Below are 10819 nucleotides of genomic sequence, written 5' to 3' on the forward strand. Positions count from 1 at the left end.
ACAGATGACATGATGGCACAGATGACACGTTGACACAGATGACATGATAACACAGATGACACGATGACACAGATGACATGATGACACAGATGACACAGATGACATGATGACATAGATGACACGATGACACAGATGACACGATGACACAGATGACACAGATGACACAGATGACACGATGACACAGATGACACAATGACATGATGACACAGATGACACAGATGACATGATGACACAGATGACATGATGGCACAGATGACACGATGACACAGATGACATGATGACACAGATGACACAGATGACACAGATGACACAGAGACATGATGACACAGATGACACAGATGACATGATGACACAGATGACATGATGACACAGATGACACAAATGACATGATGACACAGATGACATGATGATGGCACAGATGACACAGACGACATGACAAAGACACGGATGACACAGTGACAGACAATGTGGCAAGGACACTGATGGCACAGTGACACAGACGGTGTGACGAGGACACAGATGACACAGTGGTGACCCAGATGAAGTGACGGGACGCCAATGCCTGCATCAGTGCTGGCTCCCTGCGGGAGCCTTCCTTGCGCCTTCCTTGCTTGTCCTGAGCCCTAGGCCCTGTCTGACAACAGGAAGCTGAAGTCAGCTGGGGATGATTTTAACGCTTATTTTAGATCCGTATTTGATGCCGTGTGTTTACACGGCATATTGGCGATAAACATACGTGTACTCAGGAACAGGCAGCCAGTGCAGAGGCAGCCCAGAGCACCGTCCTCCAGTCCACCGCACGGCCGCGTCCTGCAGGCGGAAGACGGGGGACAAAAGGGACCCTCCTGCCCAGCACACAAGCCAGCGCAGCCAGACCCCTCCTGGAGCAGATGACGAACATCCTACTCCTTACCACATGGTTAGAGAGGTCTCTTCCTGTGGGCTAGTGAGTTCAGATAGAGCAGCTGCCTGGTCAGTGTGGGTCATTCTCCTGGTCAGTGTGGATTCATTCTCCTGCTCAGTGTGGGCTGATTCTCCTGGTCAGTGTGGGTCATTCTCCTGGTCAGTGTGGGTCATTCTCCTGGTCAGTGTGGGTTCATTCTCCTGCTCAGTGTGGGCTGATTCTCCTGCTCAGTGTGGGCTGATTCTCCTGGTCAGTGTGGGCTGATTCTCCTGGTCAGTGTGGGTCATTCTCCTGGTCAGTGTGGGTCATTCTCCTGGTCAGTGGGGTTCATTCTCCTGGTCAGTGTGGGCTGATTCTCCTGGTCAGTGTGGGCTGATTCTCCTGGTCAGTGTGGTTCATTCTCATGGTCAGTGTGGTTCATTCTCCTGGTCAGTGTGGGCTCATTCTCCTGGTCAGTGTGGGCTGATTCTTCTGGTCAGTGTGATTCATTCTCCTGGTCAGTGTGGGTTCATTCTCCTGGTCAGTGTGGGCTGATTCTCTTGGTCAGTGTGATTCATTCTCCTGGTCAGTGTGGGTTCATTCTCCTGCTCAGTGTGATTCATTTTCTTGGTCAGTGTGGGCTGATTCTCATGGTCAGTGTGGGCTGATTCTCATGGTCAGTGTGGTTCATTCTCATGGTCAGTGTGGGCTCATTCTCCTGGTCAGTGTGGATTCATTCTCCTGGTCAGTGTGGGTTCATCTACTAGTCAGTGTGGGTAATTCTTCTGGTCAGTGTGGGTTCATTCTTCTGGTCAGTGTGATTCATTCTCCTGGTCAGTGTGGGTTCATTCTCCTGGTCAGTGTGGATAATTCTCCTGGTCAGTGTGGTTCATTCTCCTGGTCAGTGTGGGCTGATTCTCCTGGTCAGTGTGGTTCATTTTCCTGGTCAGTGTGGGCTGATTCTCCTGGTCAGTGTGGTTCATTCTCCTGGTCAGTGTGGGTTCATTCTCCTGGTCAGTGTGGATTCATTCTCCTGGTCAGTGTGGTTCATTCTCCTGGTCAGTGTGGGCTGATTCTCCTGGTCAGTGTGGGTTCATTCTCCTGGTCAGTGTGGGTCATTTTCCTGGTCAGTGTGGGTTTATTCTCTAGGTCAGTGTGGGTTCATTCTCCTGGTCAGTGTGATTCATTCTCCTGGTCAGTGTGGGTAATTCTTCTGGTCAGTGTGGGTTCATTCTTCTGGTCAGTGTGATTCGTTCTCCTGGTCAGTGTAGGTTCATTCTCCTGGTCAGTGTGGATTATTCTCCTGGTCAGTGTAGGTTCATTCTCCTGGTCAGTGTGGATTATTCTCCTGGTCAGTGTGGGTTCATTCTCCTGGTCAGTGTGAGTCATTCTCCTGGTCAGTGTGAGTCATTCTCCTGGTCAGTGTGAGTCATTCTCCTGGTCAGTATAATCATTCTGCTGGTCAGTGTAGGTAACTCTCCTGGTCATTGTGGGTCATTCTTCTGGTCAGTGTGGGTCATTCTCCTGGTCATTGTGGGTCTTTCTCCTGGTCAGTGTGGATCATTCTCCTGGTCAGTGTGGGTTCATTCTCCTGGTTAGTGTGGGTCATTCTCCTGGTCAGTGTGGTTCATTCCCCTGGTCAGTGTGATCCATTCTCCTGGTCAGTGTGATTCATTTTCCTGGCCAGTGTGGGTCATTCTCCTGGTCAGTGTGATTCATTTTCCTGGTCAGTGTGAGTCATTCTCCTGGTCAGTGTGGGTTCATTCTCCTGGTTGGTGTGGATCAATCTCCTGGTCAGTGTGGGTTCATTCTCCTGGTCAGTGTAATCATTCTCCTGGTCAGTGTGATTCATTTTCCTGGCCAGTGTGGGTCATTCTCCTGGTCAGTGTGATTCATTTTCCTGGTCAGTGTGGGTCATTCTCCTGGTCAGTGTGGGTTCATTCTCTAGGTCAGTGTGGGTTCATTCTCCTGGTCAGTGTGGGTTCATTCTCTTGGTCAGTGTGATTCATTTTCCTGGTCAGTGTGGGTCATTCTCCTGGTCAGTGTGGGTTCATTCTTCTGGTCAGTGTGGGTCATTCTCCTGGTCAGTGTGGGTTCATTCTCCTGGTTGGTGTGGATCATTCTCCTGGTCAGTGTGGGTTCATTCTCCTGGTCAGTGTAATCATTCTGCTGGTCAGTGTGGGTTCATTCTTCTGGTCAGTATAATCATTCTGCTGGTCAGTGTGGGTAATTCTCCTGATCATTGTGGATCATTCTTCTGGTCAGTGTGGGTCATTCTCCTGGTCATTGTGGGTCACTCTTCTGGTCAGTGTGGATCATTCTCCTGGTCAGTGTGGGCTCAACCCTCTGGTCAGTGGCCATGGAGTGGTCTTCCCCTGTCAGTTTAGCATGAACCCCCCTGGAGGGCGAGAAGCATCTCTGTGTTTCCCTAAGGCTGGAGGAAGGGCGAGTCTGTCCCAGGTGTACAGAATGAAGCACAGCCACAGCCTTCCCCGGCCAGCTCCTGCCCAGGCCCCATCTAGCCCGGCTGGAATGTGGTACTTCAGGGATGGACACGGAAGGGGATGACAGCTGACGGACACTGCTGTCACTGTGGGACCCTCGTCAGAGCAGGACCGCTGGACCCACTGCACCTTTCACTGGGATGATGACCATGGAGGGTTTTTGTTGTTTTGTTTTGTTTTTTGTTGGTCGCAGGGCTTGAACTCTGGTCCTGGGCACTGTCCCTGTGCTCTTCAGCTCAAGGTGAGCACTCTACTGCTTAAGCTACAGCGCCACTGCCGGTTTTCTAGTGGTTTATTGGGGATAAGAGTCTCACGGACTTTCCTGCTTAGGCTGGCTTTGAACCTTGATCCTCAGATCTCAGCCTCCTGAGTAGCTATGATTATAGGTGTGAACCACTGGCGCTCGGCTTTGATCATGGAGTTTTAAAGGTCTGGCAGCAGCTCTCTCTGCCAATCAGGCTGCAACTCTGGAGATGCAACCCTGGGTTCACTGTGTGGTTAATTGTGGCTAATGGGTAAGTGGTAGGCACATGCCAACATTTATGCAAATAGCACCGTTTCCCCAGGGGCTGTACCTGCAGGACTTCACCCAGCATGGCCACCATCCAAAGACCGTGGGTTCTGTGTTCATGGAGCAATTTCAACTATTTTGCAGATTGGCTGGAAATCAATCTTCAATATTAATGCTAATGGTGTCAAAGGTTCTTCATCAGACTCCGTGCTGCTAATTCTATTCTCAGTGGTTGTCTGAGAACAAAGCACATTAGGAGAGCCATAGAAAATGTATTGGCTGCAGGGGTGAGGCTAATACAACCAGTGAGGGGGGCGCGGTATTGGGAGGAGAGTGCCACCTTCACGAAGCCAGGTCCCTGGGGGCGCTGGTGCATGCGCTGTGAGCGGTCTGAGTGGACATGTGCTCCATTCCAGGCCTTTGCTGGTGCGTGCGCTGTGCGTGGTCTGAGACCTGCGGGCGCTAGTGCGTGCGCTGTGAGAGGTCTGAGACCTGCAGGCGCTGGTGAGTGTGCTGTGAGTGATCTGAGACCTGCGGGCGCTGGTTCGTGCGCTGTGAGCGGTCTGAGACCTGCGGGCGCTGGTGCGGGCGCTGTGCGCGGTCTGAGACCTGCGGGCGCTGGTGCGGGCGCTGTGAGCGGTCTGAGACCTGCGGGCACTGGTGAGTGCGCTGTGAGCGGTCTGAGACCTGCGGGCGCTGGTGCGTGCACTGTGAGTGATCTGAGACCTGTGGGCGCTGGTGCGGGCGCTGTGCGCGGTCTGAGACCTGCGGGCGCTGGTGCGGGCGCTATGCGCGGTCTGAGGCCTGCGGGCACTGGTGCATGCGCTGTGAGCGGTCTGAGACCTGCGGGCGCTGGTGCGTGCGCTGTGAGTGATCTGAGACCTGTGGGCGCTGGTGCGGGCGCTGTGCGCGGTCTGAGTGGACACGTGCTCCACTCCAGGCCTTGCGCCGGCCCAGAGCAGGCAGCTGGACACTCCTGCCCTGTGCTGGTTCTTAGTGCTTTCCACATGGTTGGTGCTAGCAGCCCGTGCAAAGTGCTCACTCTTGGCAGAGGCCAAGAGTCCCATTAGAGGAGAAGGGGAGGAGGGAGGCAGAGAGGGAGGAGAAAGAGCAAGGATGAGGGAAGGAAGGAGAATTCTTCCTGGACTCCTCCACCTTTAGTTTCTCACTTAGCCATTCTGGAGGTGTCACTTAGAGATGAAAACATTCTTACTAGGAAAATGCTATAAAAACAACTGATGAATAAGGGGAACTGTGAGAATGCATAAGTTGTTACATGCCTCAGAAAGCAGGGCAGATTTTCCATTTTCATCAGGTGGACACAGCCTGCCCTGCCCATGTGTGGGCTCTGGAATTGGGGGCGGCCTGGGAACTCCAGTCTCTGCAGGGCCTCCTGCCTTGTCCACCCAAGAGGAGGAGATGGAGGGTCAGTCATTAGATACACATTAAGTCCAAGCGCACGTGGCCTCTGCATACCATGCCTTGGATTATTCAATTTCCTCCTATTAAGCGCTGCGATCACTCAGGCATTAATTCCAAGTTATTCTGAGACCCAAATAAATCTGTGTGGTTTTCTACTTGCTTTAAGGCCTGTCTCAGCCTACTTACACATCCTCAGAAGTAAATTCGTTCAGATTCTTAGTGTAAAATGATTGCTCGTCGACGGCTTTCTTCAGAGAAAGCGCATTGTGAGATGTACATGCAATTTCCCCACGTTCTCCTTCCCACGCAGCTGCGGTATTCCCACCAAGCGTGGCCATGTCAGCCACACGAAAGAACAAAACAAGGGAAGAATGCTTCTAAATAACAATGGCCCTTTCCTCATGCCCCATCTGCCCCCACCATCCCGGCGAGCACTGAACACACGCTCCGGCCCTGTGTGTGATCACGGTGACCCTGCGACCAGTGCTCCCAATCTGAGGTGGAGGAGGGGAACGCAGGAACTGAGGGGACACCTTCTTGGCCGTTGTCTCGAGGAGAATGCAGCGGCCCCCAGGCTTCAGGAGGGCCTCGGGGACCTGGCCCCTGGTGGCTTAGTCTCCTCGTCCAGCCCTGCCGGGTGTGATGAAGCACAGCTGATGTGCTTGCTGTGCGCTGTTTGTCATCTGGCCGTCCTCTTCAGGGACGGCGTGGCGGGCGTGGCACCGAGGGACTCACAGGTGTGGTGGGCAGTCACGCTCTCGTGGTGAGGACAACAGTTCCAGAAAGGGCTGGCGGTGGTGCGAAGGAGTCAGGAAGGTGCCTGCTCCCCGGGAAGGAAGTCGGGACAGGGTGCGATCACCGAGGAAGAGATCAGGAAACTCAGTTCATCGAGTGTGAAGGACACCGCAGGCTCGCTGGGAATGAGGTTGATGAAGCGTCACGGCCCGCGCCCAGGTTCCTTCCCCAGCTCCTGCAGGTGCCGTCTGGCAGGTGCTGCAGGTGGTAGAGACACAGGTGGAATCAGACTGGGGCAGGTCCTAGAGGGGCACAAGTCACTACACCAACGTGAGAACCCCGTGCCGAGAAGCAGAGGGCAAAGGCCAAGCCGGCCCCTGCACCACGAGGGCGCCGCACACCTCCCAAGCACAGCTCCCCAGCAGGGCGCGTGGACCGGGAAAGTGACACGCTCACACTGCTCCAGGGCCTGCCAGAGGAAGGCACAGGGTCCGAGCTGAGACGTCTGGATAAAAGCCCGTTCTTCTGCTTATGGAATAACGGTGTCACCTTCCAGTCCGCCTCCAAGTCTCCCACCCAGGAACCACCTGAGCCCTCGTGTCTGGAGTCTCCACTGGAGGATCATCACACAGACAAGATTCACTGAATCATTCATTATCCGCGAGGCGCGACTCGTTGAACTCAGCCTCTCGTGCTCTGGACTTTTTGCCCGTCAGGTTGGCAGTGCTGGGTGCAGAGGCTTCACCATGAAACCGTGAGGAGATTTTCACAGCATCGCCTATCGAGGACTTTCTATGAGGCTGTGAACTCCGAGGTCACCCCCCGGATGCACCCTGGATAGCAAAGGTTTCCACGGGGAAACCTAGCTGCTCACAAGTCAAAGGTAAAAGCCGGATGTGTTATTTATTATGCAAGTGAGTTATTCAGAACAGGTAGAAAATCAAGCTATGTTCACTGTCTTTTCTAGTGTGTCAGGAATTATTAAGTCCCCAGTTCTTCCTAAGATTATGCAGTGAAACTTGTGCTGAGAGTTCTGACAGGAAATGCCCTGAGTCCTCTCCAAGAGCGAGTGGTATCTGCTGCTACAGGCATTGGGTGCCACTGTGCAGACGTAGGTAAACAGCCTCTATAATGGCATGATCAGTATTGGGAATTACAGAAAACTGCCTTACCATTGATGATGTGTTCCTCTGACATTTGTGCACCCTGGCGGGCCCACGGCCAGGATGGCACACAGTGGACCGCTCTCCCTGAGCCGGGTTGGTACTCAGTGCACATCTCTCCCTGAGCCAGGCGTGTCCCAACGGCAGAATTTTGGTGAAGGTTGCCAACGATGGCAGGTCACACATCAGTGTCATTCCTCCAAACTACGTAAATGCACAGGGAAAAGCAGGCCCTTCTGGAGAAATGCTGCTCTATTTTGGAAACGGTGATTTGAACAAAACTCACATCGTCCTCCAGCCAAACACATTGTGTGGACACTTCCTGTGAGCCGTTCGTCCCAAGCCAAGCCCAAGGGAAGCGTGCGCAGCTGGGGTCCTGGAAAGGTGGTCTGGATGGGCGATCTGGAGCAGGCTGGGGGATGTTCCTCCTAGAGATGCAGCTCTTCTCAGAATGGCTGACATTTCCCGGGACACTTCCAGTGGGGTCTCATCACGCGACCCTGTGTGTGCCACGGGTGTGTCGGTGCCCCGGCAGCCTTCCCTGCTTCTCCCACGAGTCAACGTCTCCATCACAGACGCGCACACTTGCTGTTCTCCGTGTCCTTCTCCGGATCCTTGTCTAAACCTCAAAGGATGCATCTGTCTTTGAAACTGTGGGCACTCGCCTTCCCAAGGGTCACTGTGGCTGTTTCCAACGCTTAGCATGCGGCACACGGAGCGGAAGGCTCCGTGCCTGGCATCCGTCTGGCGTGGCCTCGTGGCTGCAGAAAGAGCGCAGACGCTCCTCATGCGGCGTCTGAGAACGCGCCCCACGACGTCCCTCCTGCTCCTCAGTGACCGGCTTGAGTCGCTGCTCCTCAGGAGACGTTTGCCAAGAAGTGGAAGTAAAATATTAGATTTTCTCCACAGGCATCTCCAATGCTTGCTCACACTTCTATGAGTTTAGATTTGGGGCAATAAAAGAAGAAGGTTTGGAGAGCGATTGGACAGGGAGGATGTGATTCCTGGCTTGGCTCGGTCGGCTGAGCAGGTGTCAGAAACGACACGGTCCTGGTGCTGAGATTCTGCAAAGGTTGTCGGTCCTCTCCCAGCATCCTCTGCGGGCAAGCCTCCACCTTGTTCAAAAGGAAGGGGGAGCGAGGGGCAGAGCTCCTACTCCACGTAGATGGAGTAGGGGAGTCCTGTGACAGAGCAGGAGGACTGACCTGCGCACAGACCGACAGCACAGGACTGTCGGCACAGACGTGGACACGCTGGGGGCCTCAGGATTCAAGGGAGGCCGCGGTGAGGAGCTCCTTCCCTTTCTTTTGTGAGGTACACTTGGATGTGGATTTGAAGAAGCAAGCTGCTGTGGAGTATCAGCAGAAGCAGGAAAGAAAGCCTGGATAGAGCCTAACCCCTCGGGCCACAAGCCAGAGAAGAGGCAGCCTGGCCAGGCACAAGAGGTTCCTGTACCGACAGAGGTCTGAAGATCAGGCCATCGCCATGCTCACTGGCCACAGTGACAAGACCAGAGAGGAGCCAGGACTTTGATGACACCACGCTCTTGGGCTGTGGCTCAACAACTCCAGGTGCAGGGCCAGCGCGGGCCTCGCGGCCAGCAAGGCAGACTTCCCGCCCCGAGCGGTGTCAGAGGCGGCCTAGTAGCCACAAGGACCTCCATGCTGCCCAGGGGGACACGGCCGTCCTTCATCTCACGCTGATATCAGGGATGAGGGTCTCCTTCCCCTCCCAGCACTGAGGGCAGCCAGGGAGCCAGGCCAGGCTGTGACCCTGAGGGTGCCCACGACACCCTGGGGAGGTGGACGTCAACGCCGCTCGACCCGGACGAGGTGCTGCCCTCCCGCTGCTGGAACCAGACAGGCAGGCCCGCCTTCGTGGTTTAAAACCAACAGATCACAAACTCTGAGTCAAGCATTTTCAACAGAATTAAACACAGAGTTGGGGGAGACTAAGACTGAGAAGCTGGCAGTGCTAAGATTCTCCAGGATTTCATGTTCGTCATCTTCTACAGGCAGCAAGTGAAAGTAATAGCAAGTCTCAGCACAGATAAAGATTTGTGGAACAAAGAAAGAAGAAAAATATAATAATGAAATATTACACTACCCAGAAAAAAATGAAGGAAGCAGAGGAAAGAATCTGGTTGTGCTGTCCCTGGAGGATAGAGAACAGCAGCATTGTATGATCTATGTTCAGAAAAAGTGTGTTTAAGAGCCCTGAATCCGGGGGGTGGGGAGAGAAAGAGAGAGAGAGAGAGAGACAGACAGACAGAGAGAGACAGAGAGAGACAGAGAGAGACAGAGAGAGACAGAGAGAGAGACAGAGAGACAGAGAGAGAGAGGGAGAGCGGGAGAGAGAGCGAGAGAGCGAGAGAGCAAGAGAGCGAGAGTCTTCTGCCTTGCACGGGAAGGAAGACCTTCACAGATGTGGAAGGCTACCATAATCTACCAGCTGCACACCTACTTCAAAAGAGTGAGTGACGGAAGGAAGGTGAGCGAGGAGGAAGGGAAGCTGCGTCTCCCTCTGCAGGGGAGAGCTGGAGCATGGACGGCCGGATGCAGGCAGAAACTCGGGAGAGCCGGAGCATGGACGGCCGGATGCAGGCAGAAACTCGGGAGAGCCGGAGCATGGACGGCCGGATGCAGGCAGAAACTCGGGTTGTAGGCAGACAGCTTCTTAGTCCAGGCGAGACAAACCTCGCATGTCACTGCCACGTGGTCCAGGATTACATGCTTCGGTATTTATTCTAGAAAAATAGAACCCTAGATGCACACAAAAGCCCTTGCCTAGAGCAGGCTCAGTGGTGTGTGCCTATAATCCCAGCACTTGGGAAGCTGAGGCAGGAGGATCAGGAGCCAGAGGCCAGCCAGAGGATCTTGTGTTAGGAGAAAACAAACAACAAAGACAAAACACACCAGCAAGCAATGAAACATGCCAGAAGGCTCGTGCTAGCTTTATTGTACTAGCCAAGAATGAAAAGCAGCCCAGCGGACCTTCAGCGTAAGGCTGGTTAGATCATCTGTAGTGCATGTGCACAGCAGAGAACGCTGATCTCCAGTGCAGCACACGGAACACCTGGACGGACCTCTAGGGGACTATTCTTAGTGGGGGAAAAAAAGACCCAAAACAAAAGACTAACAAGCCAATCGCAAAAGGCCGCTCCTGGCATGATCTCATTTGCATACCGCACCTGAGCCGACAGGATTATAGAGGAGCACCCCTGGGCCGGGGAGGGGGGGGAAAGACCCAAAACAAAAGACTAACAAGCCAATCGCAAAAGGCCGCTCCTGGCACGATCTCATTTCCATACCGCACCTAAGCCAACAGGAGTATAGACGAGCGCCCCTGGGCCGGGGAGGGATGGGGCAGGGGGAGAGGTTTCTCCCAGGGAGCCCTCAGCTCCGCCCTGGTGGAGACCAGGCGCCCTTCCGGTGGTTCAGCGTCATCAGCACGCACCCTGGTTCTGACACGGCATTGTTACGCTCGCCATCTTCCTGCGGCGTCCCCCAAAACTCAGGCGAGCCCACTGCTTCCTCCACATTAAGTTTAACCGTAATTCCACAGAAAAGGAACTCTGCAAGCCCTGTGAAGAGGACTCATC

This window comes from Dipodomys merriami, unplaced genomic scaffold, assembly GCF_024711535.1.
Source record: "Dipodomys merriami isolate MVZ:Mamm:240054 unplaced genomic scaffold, mDipMer1.0.p SCAF_82, whole genome shotgun sequence".
NCBI lineage: Eukaryota > Metazoa > Chordata > Mammalia > Rodentia > Heteromyidae > Dipodomys > Dipodomys merriami.